Source organism: Rana temporaria, chromosome 2 (genome assembly GCF_905171775.1).
Source record: "Rana temporaria chromosome 2, aRanTem1.1, whole genome shotgun sequence".
Taxonomy (NCBI): domain Eukaryota; kingdom Metazoa; phylum Chordata; class Amphibia; order Anura; family Ranidae; genus Rana; species Rana temporaria.
In genome coordinates this window covers 298,087,211-298,106,919 of record NC_053490.1, presented here as the reverse complement: position 1 = coordinate 298,106,919, position 19,709 = coordinate 298,087,211, and positions in this window count along the sequence as shown.

The window sequence follows — 19,709 nt, the reverse complement described above, 5'->3', positions numbered from 1 at the left end:
AATGTATATATTGCACATTGCACACTTTGTTCCTACCATACAAGTTGCCTCTCCTGCACATACTACTATAGCGCCCCCCTACTTTCAGTACGGACGCTACACTAAAATTAGTGGGGAATGGGAGGCTTAATCACTCCCATTCACGAATTATGGAAATTTAGGCTGCTGCCAATTCCAGAATCTGTCCTGTAGGTCAGTCTGCGCGCCAGGGGTGCGTTGACACCCCTGGGCAGCAGTTGGCACTAGAGGGGTTCTGGGGGATCCACCTCCTTTCAGCAGCCAATCAGGGTTTTTTTCCCTCGTTGGGCATGCTGGGAGGGGGGATATATCTGTGGCGGCCGCTTTTGGCGGGTTGTTCTTGGGGGGCCCGAGTTCCAGGTGCGGTACCCACCTTCAGGGTACGCGCATCCATGGGTCCCGTCCTGCCATGCCTAGGTTATGCATCATGCACCTTAATTAGAGAGGGACCCCAGCGGCTTGCTGGGTCCCAAACTGTTGCTGAGAGGATCCCAAGCTGGGAGCTGTGCCGTGGGAATTGGCTCGGGAGAACCTAGAACCAGAGGATGTCCGGAAGGTCTAGACGAACCACCGGGGATCCAGTCGCCACACCGTATGACAGGTATGCTTAAGCTGTTAGTGGGTGACATTGATTGAACTAACTGGGAGGATCTACTCAAACTGAAATTTCTAAATCCTAAATTGTCCAGTCTGTGGCAGGCCTGTGGCAGAGGCCTGTATCCTCCCAGTGATTTTTTGCAAGTGGCGCTCCGTTTGCCAGGCCTGAGATAACTGCCTGTCTGGGGGCACTTTACCCACCCTGATTGGGTGGCGACTAATTGATCTGCATCATTGCTGAGAGCAGGCTTGCCCTCTCCTAACATCCAAAGGCCTGATACTAAAGTTCCTCTGCGCTCATCAGCCTTTTTCCTGTCGTGTGCCCTGTTGATGTTGGCCAGTTTGGGCCTTGGAATAAAGCTTTGAAACTGAATTTGTGTCTGGACACTTGCTCTTCATTCACACTCACAGAAGTCACCCCTAGACCAAGTCAAGAAGGTAACCTAGAAAGCCGATCCTGAATCAAACAGCGGCTCCTGCGGGGGTAGCGCTACACTAAATTTACCCCAGTGAAGTTGACAGCTAGTAGCTGCAGTGCACTGTGATTGGTGGGGGTTAACAATTTTTGACTGGAGTTTTTTTAAAGGATAACAATGTAGGCAGGCACATAAAAGTGTGAGTGGTCATTGAGGTTTTTTGCAAGACCTTTATTCCCCTGGTGCAGTGTTTCTCAATTCCAGTCCTCAGGCCCCCCCAACAGGTCAGGTTTTCAGGATTTCCCTCAGATGAAAAGGCTGTGGTGATTACTAAGGCAGTGAAACTGATCAAATCACCTGTGCAAAATAATGGAAATCCTGAAAACCTGACCTGTTGGGGGGGCCTGAGGACTGGAATTGAGAAACACTGCCCTGGTGCAACAATACTTTATCAGAACCTCTCCCTTGAGGTTTGGATAAGACACAAGGCTCAATTAACAAAGCTTAAACACAAGGATAATAGGATTTGTGTACTCGCCATCAAATTATTTTCCATTGAGGGACCTAGCTTTATGTAAGAAACCTTGACTCATACTGCCACCTACAGGAAAAATAGACCCATAGAAAGGAAACGCCTGTAGCTTTAAGGCTTTAACCCCTCCCCTTATAATATTTACAAAATCCTCACCAGGACTTCCAGAATTCCTACAATGGTGCTTGCAGAATCCCGACCGGTACTCAACTGGTACTGGCAAAACCCCGATCAGGAGTACCAAAGTTCCCTGAAACAACACTGGGCATGTCCTCTGACCAAAAGAGTATTTAAGTTCCAGCTTGTGCTGTATCTTCAAACCAGCTACATTTGAGCAAAATATATAATACAAAAAGTGATTGTAAAGGCTGAAGGTTTTTTTTTCTTTGTGCATTCTATGCATGAAGTAAAAAAAACTTCAGTGTGCAGCTCCCCTCTCAGACCCTCCTAATACTTACCTATGCCCAATCTTGATCCAGTGATATGCATGAGAGCCTCTGCATTGAAAGAGACAGCAGGAGCCATTGGCTCCTGCTGCTGTCAATAACAGCCATCGAGGAGGGAGTGGCGGATGAAGCTGAGAGCAGGGCTCGGGAGCAAGCATGGATGAGTTCTTCCATATTTTGCTTGTTGGGAGATTTGGAACTTTTTAAATGAGCGTTTTACGAGCTGAAAACCCTTAGGTGTGAGAAGGGCAACAAAACAAATAAAGGGACTGGAGGATATTAGTTATGAAGAAAGGTTGCGAGCACTAAACTTATTCTCTCTGGAGAAGAGACTCTTGAGAGGAGATATGATTTCAATGTACAAATACCGTACTGGTGACCCCACAATAGGGATAAAGCTTTTTCGTGGAAGGGAGTTTAACAAGACACGTGGACACTCATTAAAATTAGAAGAAAAGAGGTTTAACCTTAAACTACTTAGAGGATTCTTTACTGTAAGAGCGGCAAGGATGCGGAATTCCCTTCCACAGGCGGTGGTCTCAGCAGGGAGCATTGATAGTTTCAAAATGCTATTAGATGAGCACCTGAACGACCTAAACATACAGGGATATACAATGTAATACTGACATATAATCACACACATAGGTTGGACTTGATGGACTTGTGTCTTTTTTTTCAACCTCACCTACTATGTAACTATGTAATGCAGCCTTAGGCAGTTTACAGGTGTTTTTCTGCTTTTAACATGGGAATGTAGGCTATACAAGGTTATTAAAATACTAAATAATAGAACCAAACCAAGACCATCAAAGATGGTGATAAATTGGCCGCGGCACCTTTATTGGTATAATCTATAATACAAACATTAAATATATTTAAATAATTATCTTTATTAAAATATCAATACATAAATATTTAATTTCAAATATATGTTTTCCAATCTTTCAAAAATTCTCACTCAGTCATAAGACTCAAGTGATTGCCATAAATAAAATATCAACCAAGTCCCCCCTTGATTCAAGGGTGACATACCACATAAAAGGTGCTGCGACAAGGGTGGGGGGGGGGGATGGGGAGCTCTTAACCTGTAAGGTAAAATTTGAGACCTGACCCTAACACCTGTGGGCTTTATAAAATATAAATAGAGGGCGCTAGGCCCATACACAATAAGTATGGTGCCGTGACACAGTGTCTGTTTAACAATAAAATTGCAACATAAATAACACAAAAAATATATATAAATGAGTCCCAACAATTGCAGTCAAAGCTGCACTTGAAACCACGCGAGTGAATTCAAATATGATCAAAAGAATATAAATAAAATAAAACAGTGAACAAAGTCCAATTGTGATGATAATTCTGTGAAGGAAGAAATGCCACCACCGCTTCAATATAATTATCAATTCCACCCAAGGTGCTTTAGATAAGGTTTGCTCTTACCAGAGCTCGTTGACCCCTTTAATGAAAAAGATGGTCAACTGAGCTTATGCAGGATTGTGCCTGCAACACATGAAGATATGGACAGACCACTTTGCAACTCCAGGAACCTCACACGGGATTGTATGTAAAAGAAGAGAGGCCAGATAGCCAAATAGCGTGATACCGTTTTAATTAAAATTTAAAATATACATAAAAATCAGCCAAATGGCTCCTTACATTAGGGGGTGCCCACCCGGCACTGAGGCTGCGGACCTGTCACCGCTCAAAAGCGGTTCTTAAGTAGGATTCGCTGGGGAATGAAAGCCGCCGCTCACATGTACAGCCAAACGATCTCTCCAACAGTCCAAAGCACGGGGGGTACGTCACGTGACCAGGCTGCCTCCGACGTACGTTTCGTTATGTTAACGTCATCAGGGGGGCGTGCCTGGTCACAAAGCATGATGGTATATGTAGTCAAGAAAACACAATGATTGGTGGGCTGAAACTAATTGCAGATACAGCCTCGGTGCCGTGTGTCATCAATAAAATATAACACCGTGGGTAAATTACATTACATTAATCATATTTAGACAAGAAATTAAAGAGATACACAGAAATATAGAATGGCCAAGTAACATGAGTTCAAGAGTATTACACTGTTGAAATACATATTAAATAAAATACAGATCTCGCATCCCTCCGGACGTGCAGATTCAACAATAAGTGCCAGAAAACAATATGACTTAACTCCATAGAAATTCGATCGTGATCACTAAAAATGATTATTAATAAAAAATCAACTTAAATAAACCAAAAATAAATATATATAATTATAAAAAATATATATATATATAAAAAAATATATTTTTCCATATATATAAAAACCGGATTCAAACAGGGTAAAAAGAATTATCTCACAATAATTGGTGATATATCACAAATGTCACTGAATCCCTCCAGACATGTAATATGGATGAATGGAGATTAGAGAGTATTCAAAATAATTAGATCTTACCTCCAATTAAGTATGGAGTATTTACATATAATGATGATCTCTACAAGAGGGGGATCGCATTATTGGCTAGCCCCGACCAAATTCCAGCGTACAACAATAAATTATATAAATAAAACCATAGGTAGATATCTAACAATCCTAAATAGTCACTGACGACTATAAATAATTAGATAAAAATAAATATAATTAAAAAAACATTTTTTGTGCATAAATGAGAAGAGGGAAATGAATAAGAAGGGGTGAGAGACTGGAAACTGAAAAGTGGATAGAACACTCAATCATCGGTTAGAAAACAATTGAGGTCCAGCTCCACATTCAGTCCCAAAGGTTGCATGGTACGTAATCTGTGTACCCATTTCATTTCGTTTTGGGAAACACTACGTAACATATGTGTACCTCGCCAATTTCTTTCTATTTTGTCTATGCCATAAAACTTACATAAACTAGGATCACTTCCATGGTAATTGGCAAAGTGTCTTGAGACACTATGGTTAGGGAAACTTTTTCTAATATTTGTTAGGTGTTCATTAATGCGGATCTTAAGTTGGCGAGTGGTCCGGCCAACGTACTGTAAATGACATGGGCATTCGAGCACATAAGTAACATGATCAGATCCACATGTGATTAGGGGTTTGATCTTAAAAGATTCGCCTGTTACATTAGAACTGAACTCAATTTTTTTCTTTTTATCACCAGGATTCCGTGTAGTTCTGCACGCTTTGCACCTAGTGCAATGGTGAAAACCAGATCCATCCAAAAAGGTCACCAATTTCTTTGGTGGATCAGGAACATTGGGAGCAATTTTGTTCCTGAGGCCTGGAGCTCTTTTATAAATGAACTTTGGCACCTTTGGGATGGATGTGATCAAGTCTTTGTCCTTCCTCAAAATATGCCAATGTCGTTTAAACACAGCTTCTACCTGTCGATATTGCCTATGAAATCCACTAATAAAAGGTACTTCATTTTTATACTCTTTTCTCGGTTTGGGGACCAATAGAGATTGTCTATCGAGAACTGCCACTTGGTTATACGCTTGGTTTAGTGTAGTTTCAGAGTAACCTTTTTCTAAAAATCTGGTGGTTAGTATGTTAGCCTGAGTCTCAAAATCATCGTTATTATCACAGTTCCGTTTTAACCTCATATATTGCCCTTTCGGGACTGCTCCTATCCAGGAGGGATGGTGACAACTATGAGTGGGTACAAACCCATTCCGGTCCGTAGATTTAAAGTAGGTAAGTGTTTCAAATTTCAGGTCATTCTTTTTAATAGTAAGGTCCAAATAGTTTACCAGACTTTTGCTGATTTCAGCTACAAAAGTAAGTCCATAATTGTTTAAATTCATTTGGGCGATGAATATCTCGAGAGATTCCTCAGAACCTTCCCAAAAGAGAATAATATCGTCGATGTAGCGTTTGTAAAAATGCAGAGATTCTGGTCTGTTTGAAAAAATTGTCTCATGTTCCCACTTATTCAAAACAATATTTGCGACACTTGGAGCATATCTCGCTCCCATTGCTACACCGCCCACCTGATTAAAAAATTGATTGTTGGCCCAAAAGTAATTATTTTTCATTGCTAGTTCAAGTCCCCTTATCAGGTAATTTATTTGTACCTTCTTTAGCTTAGAAAATTTACCTAACGCCCATCGAAGGGCTGTTAAGGCATCAGAATGTCTGATATTTGTGTAGAGGGATTGGATATCCACAGTGGCCATAATGGTGACTCGGGTGGCTGGTAAAGTTTGAAGTGCCACAATCAGATCCCTACTATCTTTTAAATAAGATGGACTTGCTGAAACCAGTGGTTTAAAAAAACCATCAAGGTACTCTCCTAGACGGGAAAAAAGGGAACCTATTCCACTAATTATCGGTCGACCAGGAGGGTTAACCTTGTCTTTATGGATCTTAGGTAGAGTATATAAGACTGGAATTTTAGGTGCATGTAAGACAATATAATCTGCCTCTTTGGGGTTAAGGATACCTCTTTCTAGTCCCTCATTACCCCAATCAATCAGCAGATTTTTCAGCTTAAGCGTGGGGTCACCCCCAAGAAGCTGGTAAGTATTACTATCATCAAGTTGATTTTTCATTTCACGATAATAATACTCTTTGGTAAGAATTACAAGGCCTCCGCCTTTATCGGCTGGTCTAACCACTATATTTCTATTAGTTTCTAAATTTTTTATTGCTTCCCGAAAATGTTTGGTGGATTTGGATGGAAGGACTGTCATTGCACGAATATCATCCTGAACTAAGGTCCGAAAAACCTCAATATAGTGATTGGAACCATGCCGGGGGTTGAATACCGATTGGTTCCTCAATCCACTATGGATAAATTTATCAGGTTTTGGTGGTCCAGGTGTCTGCGTATTTCCTGCAAAATATTTTTTTTATGTTGAGTTTCCTAATATGTTTTTCTATATCAATAAAGACTTCAAATTTATTGATGTCCTTATTGGGTGCAAACTTAAGGCCTTGTTGTAGAACTTCCAGTTCAGATTTGGAGAATTCTACTCCTGCCAAATTAAAAATGCCCTCAGTTAATCCAACCTTTTTCTTTTTCTCTCTCCCTCTTCCTCGTCGTCCTCTCTTTCTAAATACTCCAAATGGTGGATAGGTGATTTTGGGGGGATACGGTATGTATCTTTCCACCCCCTCCCATCCCCCCCCCCCTGTTGTTGGTTATAATGAGGTGCCGGCCTACCTCGAAAATTCCCTCTGTGGCCACCTCGAGGTGGTCTGGGAGGGTAGGGTGGGCGATAGGGTTCATAATAATGATAGTCCTGACTCCTATCATCCAATGCCCCAAACCTATTGTAGGTTTCAATTGGCTGGGGATACCCATAGGTATTGGGTGGAGGATAAGTGGATGGTTTATAATAAGGAGTGGTATGTTTAGAATTTTTAATAGCAGATTTTTTAGGGGTACTCGATATTTGTACTGTTTTTTTCTTTTCAGCACTTTTGTTAGGCTGAGGAATATGATCTCCATCTCTACTCAATTCCAAAGGTGCACCCTGTCTGAGAGTCTCTTGCCATTTGTAGACTTTATTTTCTTCCAAATCCTGTGCATCTCTCTGATATTTCTTTAATTTTTTATTTTTAATTTCACTATCGTATTTTGATAGGTGTATCTGCAAAATTTTAGATTTATCCTTATATTCACTACTGGAACTAAATGGCTCCATCCGTTTTTTAAGGTCTGCAATTTTGGATTCCAGAAGCGTATTTTTTTGTTTTCCGTCTCTGGACCATCAATTGCATAAGTTTCTGCTCACAGGCATTAAAAAATTGGTACCATTCTTCAATAGATTGTAAATTGTCATTCCCATCATTGGGACTAATATCCCACCTGAGGTGCCTGGGGGTGAGGTTTTTGCTTATATAGAGTTCAAATGAGGCAATATCCCACCACACTCTGATCTGTTTCTCCATATCAAATTGTAACTCTTTAAACCCTTTATCTAGATCAATGTTGGGACTTGGGGTTTCTTGAAAAATTTCATCTAAATTAATATGGCGTTCTCGCATAAAATTGAAAACATCCATGGCTGCGTGAAAATATGGTTCAAAAAAGCAAAGATTATTAAACCTCAAAATGTGTAAAGTGAAATTCCGCGCCTAACTAATATATATAAAGAAAAATTAAAATTATATATAAATAATTGTAAATATATACAAATATTGAGAGTGTATATAAATAAATAATAAGCTGCTCCTCAATAACACAAGTGATATGTGGACATGATAAAATATAAATAGAGGGCGCTAGGCCCATACACAATAAGTATGGTGCCGTGACACAGTGTCTGTTTAACAATAAAATTGCAACATAAATAACACAAAAAATATATATAAATGAGTCCCAACAATTGCAGTCAAAGCTGCACTTGAAACCACGCGAGTGAATTCAAATATGATCAAAAGAATATAAATAAAATAAAACAGTGAACAAAGTCCAATTGTGATGATAATTCTGTGAAGGAAGAAATGCCACCACCGCTTCAATATAATTATCAATTCCACCCAAGGTGCTTTAGATAAGGTTTGCTCTTACCAGAGCTCGTTGACCCCTTTAATGAAAAAGATGGTCAACTGAGCTTATGCAGGATTGTGCCTGCAACACATGAAGATATGGACAGACCACTTTGCAACTCCAGGAACCTCACACGGGATTGTATGTAAAAGAAGAGAGGCCAGATAGCCAAATAGCGTGATACCGTTTTAATTAAAATTTAAAATATACATAAAAATCAGCCAAATGGCTCCTTACATTAGGGGGTGCCCACCCGGCACTGAGGCTGCGGACCTGTCACCGCTCAAAAGCGGTTCTTAAGTAGGATTCGCTGGGGAATGAAAGCCGCCGCTCACATGTACAGCCAAACGATCTCTCCAACAGTCCAAAGCACGGGGGGTACGTCACGTGACCAGGCTGCCTCCGACGTACGTTTCGTTATGTTAACGTCATCAGGGGGGCGTGCCTGGTCACAAAGCATGATGGTATATGTAGTCAAGAAAACACAATGATTGGTGGGCTGAAACTAATTGCAGATACAGCCTCGGTGCCGTGTGTCATCAATAAAATATAACACCGTAGGTAAATTACATTACATTAATCATATTTAGACAAGAAATTAAAGAGATACACAGAAATATAGAATGGCCAAGTAACATGAGTTCAAGAGTATTACACTGTTGAAATACATATTAAATAAAATACAGATCTCGCATCCCTCCGGACGTGCAGATTCAACAATAAGTGCCAGAAAACAATATGACTTAACTCCATAGAAATTCGATCGTGATCACTAAAAATGATTATTAATAAAAAATCAACTTAAATAAACCAAAAATAAATATATATAATTATAAAAAATATATATATATAAAAAAATATATTTTTCCATATATATAAAAACCGGATTCAAACAGGGTAAAAAGAATTATCTCACAATAATTGGTGATATATCACAAATGTCACTGAATCCCTCCAGACATGTAATATGGATGAATGGAGATTAGAGAGTATTCAAAATAATTAGATCTTACCTCCAATTAAGTATGGAGTATTTACATATAATGATGATCTCTACAAGAGGGGGATCGCATTATTGGCTAGCCCCGACCAAATTCCAGCGTACAACAATAAATTATATAAATAAAACCATAGGTAGATATCTAACAATCCTAAATAGTCACTGACGACTATAAATAATTAGATAAAAATAAATATAATTAAAAAAAAATTTTTTGTGCATAAATGAGAAGAGGGAAATGAATAAGAAGGGGTGAGAGACTGGAAACTGAAAAGTGGATAGAACACTCAATCATCGGTTAGAAAACAATTGAGGTCCAGCTCCACATTCAGTCCCAAAGGTTGCATGGTACGTAATCTGTGTACCCATTTCATTTCGTTTTGGGAAACACTACGTAACATATGTGTACCTCGCCAATTTCTTTCTATTTTGTCTATGCCATAAAACTTACATAAACTAGGATCACTTCCATGGTAATTGGCAAAGTGTCTTGAGACACTATGGTTAGGGAAACTTTTTCTAATATTTGTTAGGTGTTCATTAATGCGGATCTTAAGTTGGCGAGTGGTCCGGCCAACGTACTGTAAATGACATGGGCATTCGAGCACATAAGTAACATGATCAGATCCACATGTGATTAGGGGTTTGATCTTAACCACTTGCCCACCAGGTAAATTCTGGCACTTCTCTCCTTCATGTGAAAATCACAATTTTTTTGCTAGAAAATTTATCAGAACCCCCAAACATTATATATTTTTTTTTAGCAGACATCCTAGGGAATAAAATGGCAGTCATTGCAATACTTTTTGTCACACCGTATTTGCGCAGCGGTCTTACAAGCGCACTTTTTTTGGATAAAAATCACTTTTTTGAATTAAAAAATAAGACAACAATACATTTTGCCCAATTTTTTTATATATTGTGAAAGATAATGTTACGCCGAGTAAAATGATACCCAACATGTCACGCTTAAAAATTGCGCCCGCTCGTGGCATGGCGTCAAACTTTTACCCTTAAAAATCTCGATAGGCGACGTTTAAAAAATTCTACAGGTTGCATTTTTTGAGTTGCAGAGTAGGTCTAGGGCTAGAATTATTGCTCTCGCTCTAACGATCGCGGCGATACCTCACTTGTGTGGTTTGAATACCGTTTTCATATGCGGGCGCTACTCGCGTATGCGTTTACTTCTGCGCGCGAGCTCGTCGGGACGGGGCGCTTTAAAAAATTTTTTTTTGGTTTTCTTATTTATTTTTATTTAGTTTTATAATTTTTTACACTGAAAAAAATAAAATAAAAAAAATTGATCACTTTTATTCCTATTACAAGGAATGTAAACATCCCTTGTAATAGAAAAAAGCATGACAGGTCCTCTTAAATATGAGATCTGGGGTCAAAAAGACCTCAGATCTCATAATTAGACTTAAATGCAAAAAAAAAAAAAAAAAAAAAAAAAAATGTCATTTTTTCAAATGACAAAAAAAAAAATGTTTCTTTAAGAGGCTGGGCGGGACTGACGTTTTGACGTCACTTCCGCCCAGCAGAGCTATGAGGACGGGTGAAGGAGATTTCTCCTTCAGTCCCGTCCCCGCTCAGCTGCCGGACACATCGGATCCCCTCCGCCGCTACCGACGGCTCCGGTAAGCGGCGGAGAGCGCGGGAGAGCGGCGGGGGGGGGGGGGCCCCTCTCCCGCCACCGATAACGGCGATCTCGCGGCGAATCCGCCGCGGAGACCGCCGTTATCGTGTACACCACCGCCCCCTGCAAAGATGAATATCTCGGTTGTGGCAGCAGCTGCTGCCGTTATCGAGATATTCAACTTTAAAAAGGAGGACGTCTTTTTGACATGGGGCGGTGGTCAAGAGGTTAAAAGATTCGCCTGTTACATTAGAACTGAACTCAATTTTTTTCTTTTTATCACCAGGATTCCGTGTAGTTCTGCACGCTTTGCACCTAGTGCAATGGTGAAAACCAGATCCATCCAAAAAGGTCACCAATTTCTTTGGTGGATCAGGAACATTGGGAGCAATTTTGTTCCTGAGGCCTGGAGCTCTTTTATAAATGAACTTTGGCACCTTTGGGATGGATGTGATCAAGTCTTTGTCCTTCCTCAAAATATGCCAATGTCGTTTAAACACAGCTTCTACCTGTCGATATTGCCTATGAAATCCACTAATAAAAGGTACTTCATTTTTATACTCTTTTCTCGGTTTGGGGACCAATAGAGATTGTCTATCGAGAACTGCCACTTGGTTATACGCTTGGTTTAGTGTAGTTTCAGAGTAACCTTTTTCTAAAAATCTGGTGGTTAGTATGTTAGCCTGAGTCTCAAAATCATCGTTATTATCACAGTTCCGTTTTAACCTCATATATTGCCCTTTCGGGACTGCTCCTATCCAGGAGGGATGGTGACAACTATGAGTGGGTACAAACCCATTCCGGTCCGTAGATTTAAAGTAGGTAAGTGTTTCAAATTTCAGGTCATTCTTTTTAATAGTAAGGTCCAAATAGTTTACCAGACTTTTGCTGATTTCAGCTACAAAAGTAAGTCCATAATTGTTTAAATTCATTTGGGCGATGAATATCTCGAGAGATTCCTCAGAACCTTCCCAAAAGAGAATAATATCGTCGATGTAGCGTTTGTAAAAATGCAGAGATTCTGGTCTGTTTGAAAAAATTGTCTCATGTTCCCACTTATTCAAAACAATATTTGCGACACTTGGAGCATATCTCGCTCCCATTGCTACACCGCCCACCTGATTAAAAAATTGATTGTTGGCCCAAAAGTAATTATTTTTCATTGCTAGTTCAAGTCCCCTTATCAGGTAATTTATTTGTACCTTCTTTAGCTTAGAAAATTTACCTAACGCCCATCGAAGGGCTGTTAAGGCATCAGAATGTCTGATATTTGTGTAGAGGGATTGGATATCCACAGTGGCCATAATGGTGACTCGGGTGGCTGGTAAAGTTTGAAGTGCCACAATCAGATCCCTACTATCTTTTAAATAAGATGGACTTGCTGAAACCAGTGGTTTAAAAAAACCATCAAGGTACTCTCCTAGACGGGAAAAAAGGGAACCTATTCCACTAATTATCGGTCGACCAGGAGGGTTAACCTTGTCTTTATGGATCTTAGGTAGAGTATATAAGACTGGAATTTTAGGTGCATGTAAGACAATATAATCTGCCTCTTTGGGGTTAAGGATACCTCTTTCTAGTCCCTCATTAACCCAATCAATCAGCAGATTTTTCAGCTTAAGCGTGGGGTCACCCCCAAGAAGCTGGTAAGTATTACTATCATCAAGTTGATTTTTCATTTCACGATAATAATACTCTTTGGTAAGAATTACAAGGCCTCCGCCTTTATCGGCTGGTCTAACCACTATATTTCTATTAGTTTCTAAATTTTTTATTGCTTCCCGAAAATGTTTGGTGGATTTGGATGGAAGGACTGTCATTGCACGAATATCATCCTGAACTAAGGTCCGAAAAACCTCAATATAGTGATTGGAACCATGCCGGGGGTTGAATACCGATTGGTTCCTCAATCCACTATGGATAAATTTATCAGGTTTTGGTGGTCCAGGTGTCTGCGTATTTCCTGCAAAATATTTTTTTATGTTGAGTTTCCTAATATGTTTTTCTATATCAATAAAGACTTCAAATTTATTGATGTCCTTATTGGGTGCAAACTTAAGGCCTTGTTGTAGAACTTCCAGTTCAGATTTGGAGAATTCTACTCCTGCCAAATTAAAAATGCCCTCAGTTAATCCAACCTTTTTCTTTTTCTCTCTCCCTCTTCCTCGTCGTCCTCTCTTTCTAAATACTCCAAATGGTGGATAGGTGATTTTGGGGGGATACGGTATGTATCTTTCCACCCCCTCCCATCCCCCCCCCCCTGTTGTTGGTTATAATGAGGTGCCGGCCTACCTCGAAAATTCCCTCTGTGGCCACCTCGAGGTGGTCTGGGAGGGTAGGGTGGGCGATAGGGTTCATAATAATGATAGTCCTGACTCCTATCATCCAATGCCCCAAACCTATTGTAGGTTTCAATTGGCTGGGGATACCCATAGGTATTGGGTGGAGGATAAGTGGATGGTTTATAATAAGGAGTGGTATGTTTAGAATTTTTAATAGCAGATTTTTTAGGGGTACTCGATATTTGTACTGTTTTTTTCTTTTCAGCACTTTTGTTAGGCTGAGGAATATGATCTCCATCTCTACTCAATTCCAAAGGTGCACCCTGTCTGAGAGTCTCTTGCCATTTGTAGACTTTATTTTCTTCCAAATCCTGTGCATCTCTCTGATATTTCTTTAATTTTTTATTTTTAATTTCACTATCGTATTTTGATAGGTGTATCTGCAAAATTTTAGATTTATCCTTATATTCACTACTGGAACTAAATGGCTCCATCCGTTTTTTAAGGTCTGCAATTTTGGATTCCAGAAGCGTATTTTTTGTTTTCCGTCTCTGGACCATCAATTGCATAAGTTTCTGCTCACAGGCATTAAAAAATTGGTACCATTCTTCAATAGATTGTAAATTGTCATTCCCATCATTGGGACTAATATCCCACCTGAGGTGCCTGGGGGTGAGGTTTTTGCTTATATAGAGTTCAAATGAGGCAATATCCCACCACACTCTGATCTGTTTCTCCATATCAAATTGTAACTCTTTAAACCCTTTATCTAGATCAATGTTGGGACTTGGGGTTTCTTGAAAAATTTCATCTAAATTAATATGGCGTTCTCGCATAAAATTGAAAACATCCATGGCTGCGTGAAAATATGGTTCAAAAAAGCAAAGATTATTAAACCTCAAAATGTGTAAAGTGAAATTCCGCGCCTAACTAATATATATAAAGAAAAATTAAAATTATATATAAATAATTGTAAATATATACAAATATTGAGAGTGTATATAAATAAATAATAAGCTGCTCCTCAATAACACAAGTGATATGTGGACATGATAAAATATAAATAGAGGGCGCTAGGCCCATACACAATAAGTATGGTGCCGTGACACAGTGTCTGTTTAACAATAAAATTGCAACATAAATAACACAAAAAATATATATAAATGAGTCCCAACAATTGCAGTCAAAGCTGCACTTGAAACCACGCGAGTGAATTCAAATATGATCAAAAGAATATAAATAAAATAAAACAGTGAACAAAGTCCAATTGTGATGATAATTCTGTGAAGGAAGAAATGCCACCACCGCTTCAATATAATTATCAATTCCACCCAAGGTGCTTTAGATAAGGTTTGTTCTTACCAGAGCTCGTTGACCCCTTTAATGAAAAAGATGGTCAACTGAGCTTATGCAGGATTGTGCCTGCAACACATGAAGATATGGACAGACCACTTTGCAACTCCAGGAACCTCACACGGGATTGTATGTAAAAGAAGAGAGGCCAGATAGCCAAATAGCGTGATACCGTTTTAATTAAAATTTAAAATATACATAAAAATCAGCCAAATGGCTCCTTACATTAGGGGGTGCCCACCCGGCACTGAGGCTGCGGACCTGTCACCGCTCAAAAGCGGTTCTTAAGTAGGATTCGCTGGGGAATGAAAGCCGCCGCTCACATGTACAGCCAAACGATCTCTCCAACAGTCCAAAGCACGGGGGGTACGTCACGTGACCAGGCTGCCTCCGACGTACGTTTCGTTATGTTAACGTCATCAGGGGGGCGTGCCTGGTCACAAAGCATGATGGTATATGTAGTCAAGAAAACACAATGATTGGTGGGCTGAAACTAATTGCAGATACAGCCTCGGTGCCGTGTGTCATCAATAAAATATAACACCGTAGGTAAATTACATTACATTAATCATATTTAGACAAGAAATTAAAGAGATACACAGAAATATAGAATGGCCAAGTAACATGAGTTCAAGAGTATTACACTGTTGAAATACATATTAAATAAAATACAGATCTCGCATCCCTCCGGACGTGCAGATTCAACAATAAGTGCCAGAAAACAATATGACTTAACTCCATAGAAATTCGATCGTGATCACTAAAAATGATTATTAATAAAAAATCAACTTAAATAAACCAAAAATAAATATATATAATTATAAAAAATATATATATATAAAAAAATATATTTTTCCATATATATAAAAACCGGATTCAAACAGGGTAAAAAGAATTATCTCACAATAATTGGTGATATATCACAAATGTCACTGAATCCCTCCAGACATGTAATATGGATGAATGGAGATTAGAGAGTATTCAAAATAATTAGATCTTACCTCCAATTAAGTATGGAGTATTTACATATAATGATGATCTCTACAAGAGGGGGATCGCATTATTGGCTAGCCCCGACCAAATTCCAGCATACAACAATAAATTATATAAATAAAACCATAGGTAGATATCTAACAATCCTAAATAGTCACTGACGACTATAAATAATTAGATAAAAATAAATATAATTAAAAAAATTTTTTTTGTGCATAAATGAGAAGAGGGAAATGAATAAGAAGGGGTGAGAGACTGGAAACTGAAAAGTGGATAGAACACTCAATCATCGGTTAGAAAACAATTGAGGTCCAGCTCCACATTCAGTCCCAAAGGTTGCATGGTACGTAATCTGTGTACCCATTTCATTTCGTTTTGGGAAACACTACGTAACATATGTGTACCTCGCCAATTTCTTTCTATTTTGTCTATGCCATAAAACTTACATAAACTAGGATCACTTCCATGGTAATTGGCAAAGTGTCTTGAGACACTATGGTTAGGGAAACTTTTTCTAATATTTGTTAGGTGTTCATTAATGCGGATCTTAAGTTGGCGAGTGGTCCGGCCAACGTACTGTAAATGACATGGGCATTCGAGCACATAAGTAACATGATCAGATCCACATGTGATTAGGGGTTTGATCTTAAAAGATTCGCCTGTTACATTAGAACTGAACTCAATTTTTTTCTTTTTATCACCAGGATTCCGTGTAGTTCTGCACGCTTTGCACCTAGTGCAATGGTGAAAACCAGATCCATCCAAAAAGGTCACCAATTTCTTTGGTGGATCAGGAACATTGGGAGCAATTTTGTTCCTGAGGCCTGGAGCTCTTTTATAAATGAACTTTGGCACCTTTGGGATGGATGTGATCAAGTCTTTGTCCTTCCTCAAAATATGCCAATGTCGTTTAAACACAGCTTCTACCTGTCGATATTGCCTATGAAATCCACTAATAAAAGGTACTTCATTTTTATACTCTTTTCTCGGTTTGGGAGGGATTCAGTGACATTTGTGATATATCACCAATTATTGTGAGATAATTCTTTTTACCCTGTTTGAATCCGGTTTTTATATATATGGAAAAATATATTTTTTTATATATATATATTTTTTATAATTATATATATTTATTTTTGGTTTATTTAAGTTGATTTTTTATTAATAATCATTTTTAGTGATCACGATCGAATTTCTATGGAGTTAAGTCATATTGTTTTCTGGCACTTATTGTTGAATCTGCACGTCCGGAGGGATGCGAGATCTGTATTTTATTTAATATGTATTTCAACAGTGTAATACTCTTGAACTCATGTTACTTGGCCATTCTATATTTCTGTGTATCTCTTTAATTTCTTGTCTAAATATGATTAATGTAATGTAATTTACCTACGGTGTTATATTTTATTGATGACACACGGCACCGAGGCTGTATCTGCAATTAGTTTCAGCCCACCAATCATTGTGTTTTCTTGACTACATATACCATCATGCTTTGTGACCAGGCACGCCCCCCTGATGACGTTAACATAACGAAACGTACGTCGGAGGCAGCCTGGTCACGTGACGTACCCCCCGTGCTTTGGACTGTTGGAGAGATCGTTTGGCTGTACATGTGAGCGGCGGCTTTCATTCCCCAGCGAATCCTACTTAAGAACCGCTTTTGAGCGGTGACAGGTCCGCAGCCTCAGTGCCGGGTGGGCACCCCCTAATGTAAGGAGCCATTTGGCTGATTTTTATGTATATTTTAAATTTTAATTAAAACGGTATCACGCTATTTGGCTATCTGGCCTCTCTTCTTTTACATACAATCCCGTGTGAGGTTCCTGGAGTTGCAAAGTGGTCTGTCCATATCTTCATGTGTTGCAGGCACAATCCTGCATAAGCTCAGTTGACCATCTTTTTCATTAAAGGGGTCAACGAGCTCTGGTAAGAGCAAACCTTATCTAAAGCACCTTGGGTGGAATTGATAATTATATTGAAGCGGTGGTGGCATTTCTTCCTTCACAGAATTATCATCACAATTGGACTTTGTTCACTGTTTTATTTTATTTATATTCTTTTGATCATATTTGAATTCACTCGCGTGGTTTCAAGTGCAGCTTTGACTGCAATTGTTGGGACTCATTTATATATATTTTTTGTGTTATTTATGTTGCAATTTTATTGTTAAACAGACACTGTGTCACGGCACCATACTTATTGTGTATGGGCCTAGCGCCCTCTATTTATATTTTATCATGTCCACATATCACTTGTGTTATTGAGGAGCAGCTTATTATTTATTTATATACACTCTCAATATTTGTATATATTTACAATTATTTATATATAATTTTAATTTTTCTTTATATATATTAGTTAGGCGCGGAATTTCACTTTACACATTTTGAGGTTTAATAATCTTTGCTTTTTTGAACCATATTTTCACGCAGCCATGGATGTTTTCAATTTTATGCGAGAACGCCATATTAATTTAGATGAAATTTTTCAAGAAACCCCAAGTCCCAACATTGATCTAGATAAAGGGTTTAAAGAGTTACAATTTGATATGGAGAAACAGATCAGAGTGTGGTGGGATATTGCCTCATTTGAACTCTATATAAGCAAAAACCTCACCCCCAGGCACCTCAGGTGGGATATTAGTCCCAATGATGGGAATGACAATTTACAATCTATTGAAGAATGGTACCAATTTTTTAATGCCTGTGAGCAGAAACTTATGCAATTGATGGTCCAGAGACGGAAAACAAAAAAATACGCTTCTGGAATCCAAAATTGCAGACCTTAAAAAACGGATGGAGCCATTTAGTTCCAGTAGTGAATATAAGGATAAATCTAAAATTTTGCAGATACACCTATCAAAATACGATAGTGAAATAAAAAATAAAAAATTAAAGAAATATCAGAGAGATGCACAGGATTTGGAAGAAAATAAAGTCTACAAATGGCAAGAGACTCTCAGACAGGGTGCACCTTTGGAATTGAGTAGAGATGGAGATCATATTCCTCAGCCTAACAAAAGTGCTGAAAAGAAAAAAACAGTACAAATATCGAGTACCCCTAAAAAATCTGCTATTAAAAATTCTAAACATACCACACCTTATTATAAACCATCCACTTATCCTCCACCCAATACCTATGGGTATCCCCAGCCAATTGAAACCTACAATAGGTTTGGGGCATTGGATGATAGGAGTCAGGACTATCATTATTATGAACCCTATCGCCCACCCTACCCTCCCAGACCACCTCGAGGTGGCCACAGAGGGAATTTTCGAGGTAGGCCGGCACCTCATTATAACCAACAACAGGGGGGGGGGATGGGAGGGGGTGGAAAGATACATACCGTATCCCCCCAAAATCACCTATCCACCATTTGGAGTATTTAGAAAGAGAGGAGACGAGGAAGAGGGAGAGAGAAAAAGAAAAAGGTTGGATTAACTGAGGGCATTTTTAATTTGGCAGGAGTAGAATTCTCCAAATCTGAACTGGAAGTTCTACAACAAGGCCTTAAGTTTGCACCCAATAAGGACATCAATAAATTTGAAGTCTTTATTGATATAGAAAAACATATTAGGAAACTCAACATAAAAAAATATTTTGCAGGAAATACGCAGACACCTGGACCACCAAAACCTGATAAATTTATCCATAGTGGATTGAGGAACCAATCGGTATTCAACCCCCGGCATGGTTCCAATCACTATATTGAGGTTTTTCGGACCTTAGTTCAGGATGATATTCGTGCAATGACAGTCCTTCCATCCAAATCCACCAAACATTTTCGGGAAGCAATAAAAAATTTAGAAACTAATAGAAATATAGTGGTTAGACCAGCCGATAAAGGCGGAGGCCTTGTAATTCTTACCAAAGAGTATTATTATCGTGAAATGAAAAATCAACTTGATGATAGTAATACTTACCAGCTTCTTGGGGGTGACCCCACGCTTAAGCTGAAAAATCT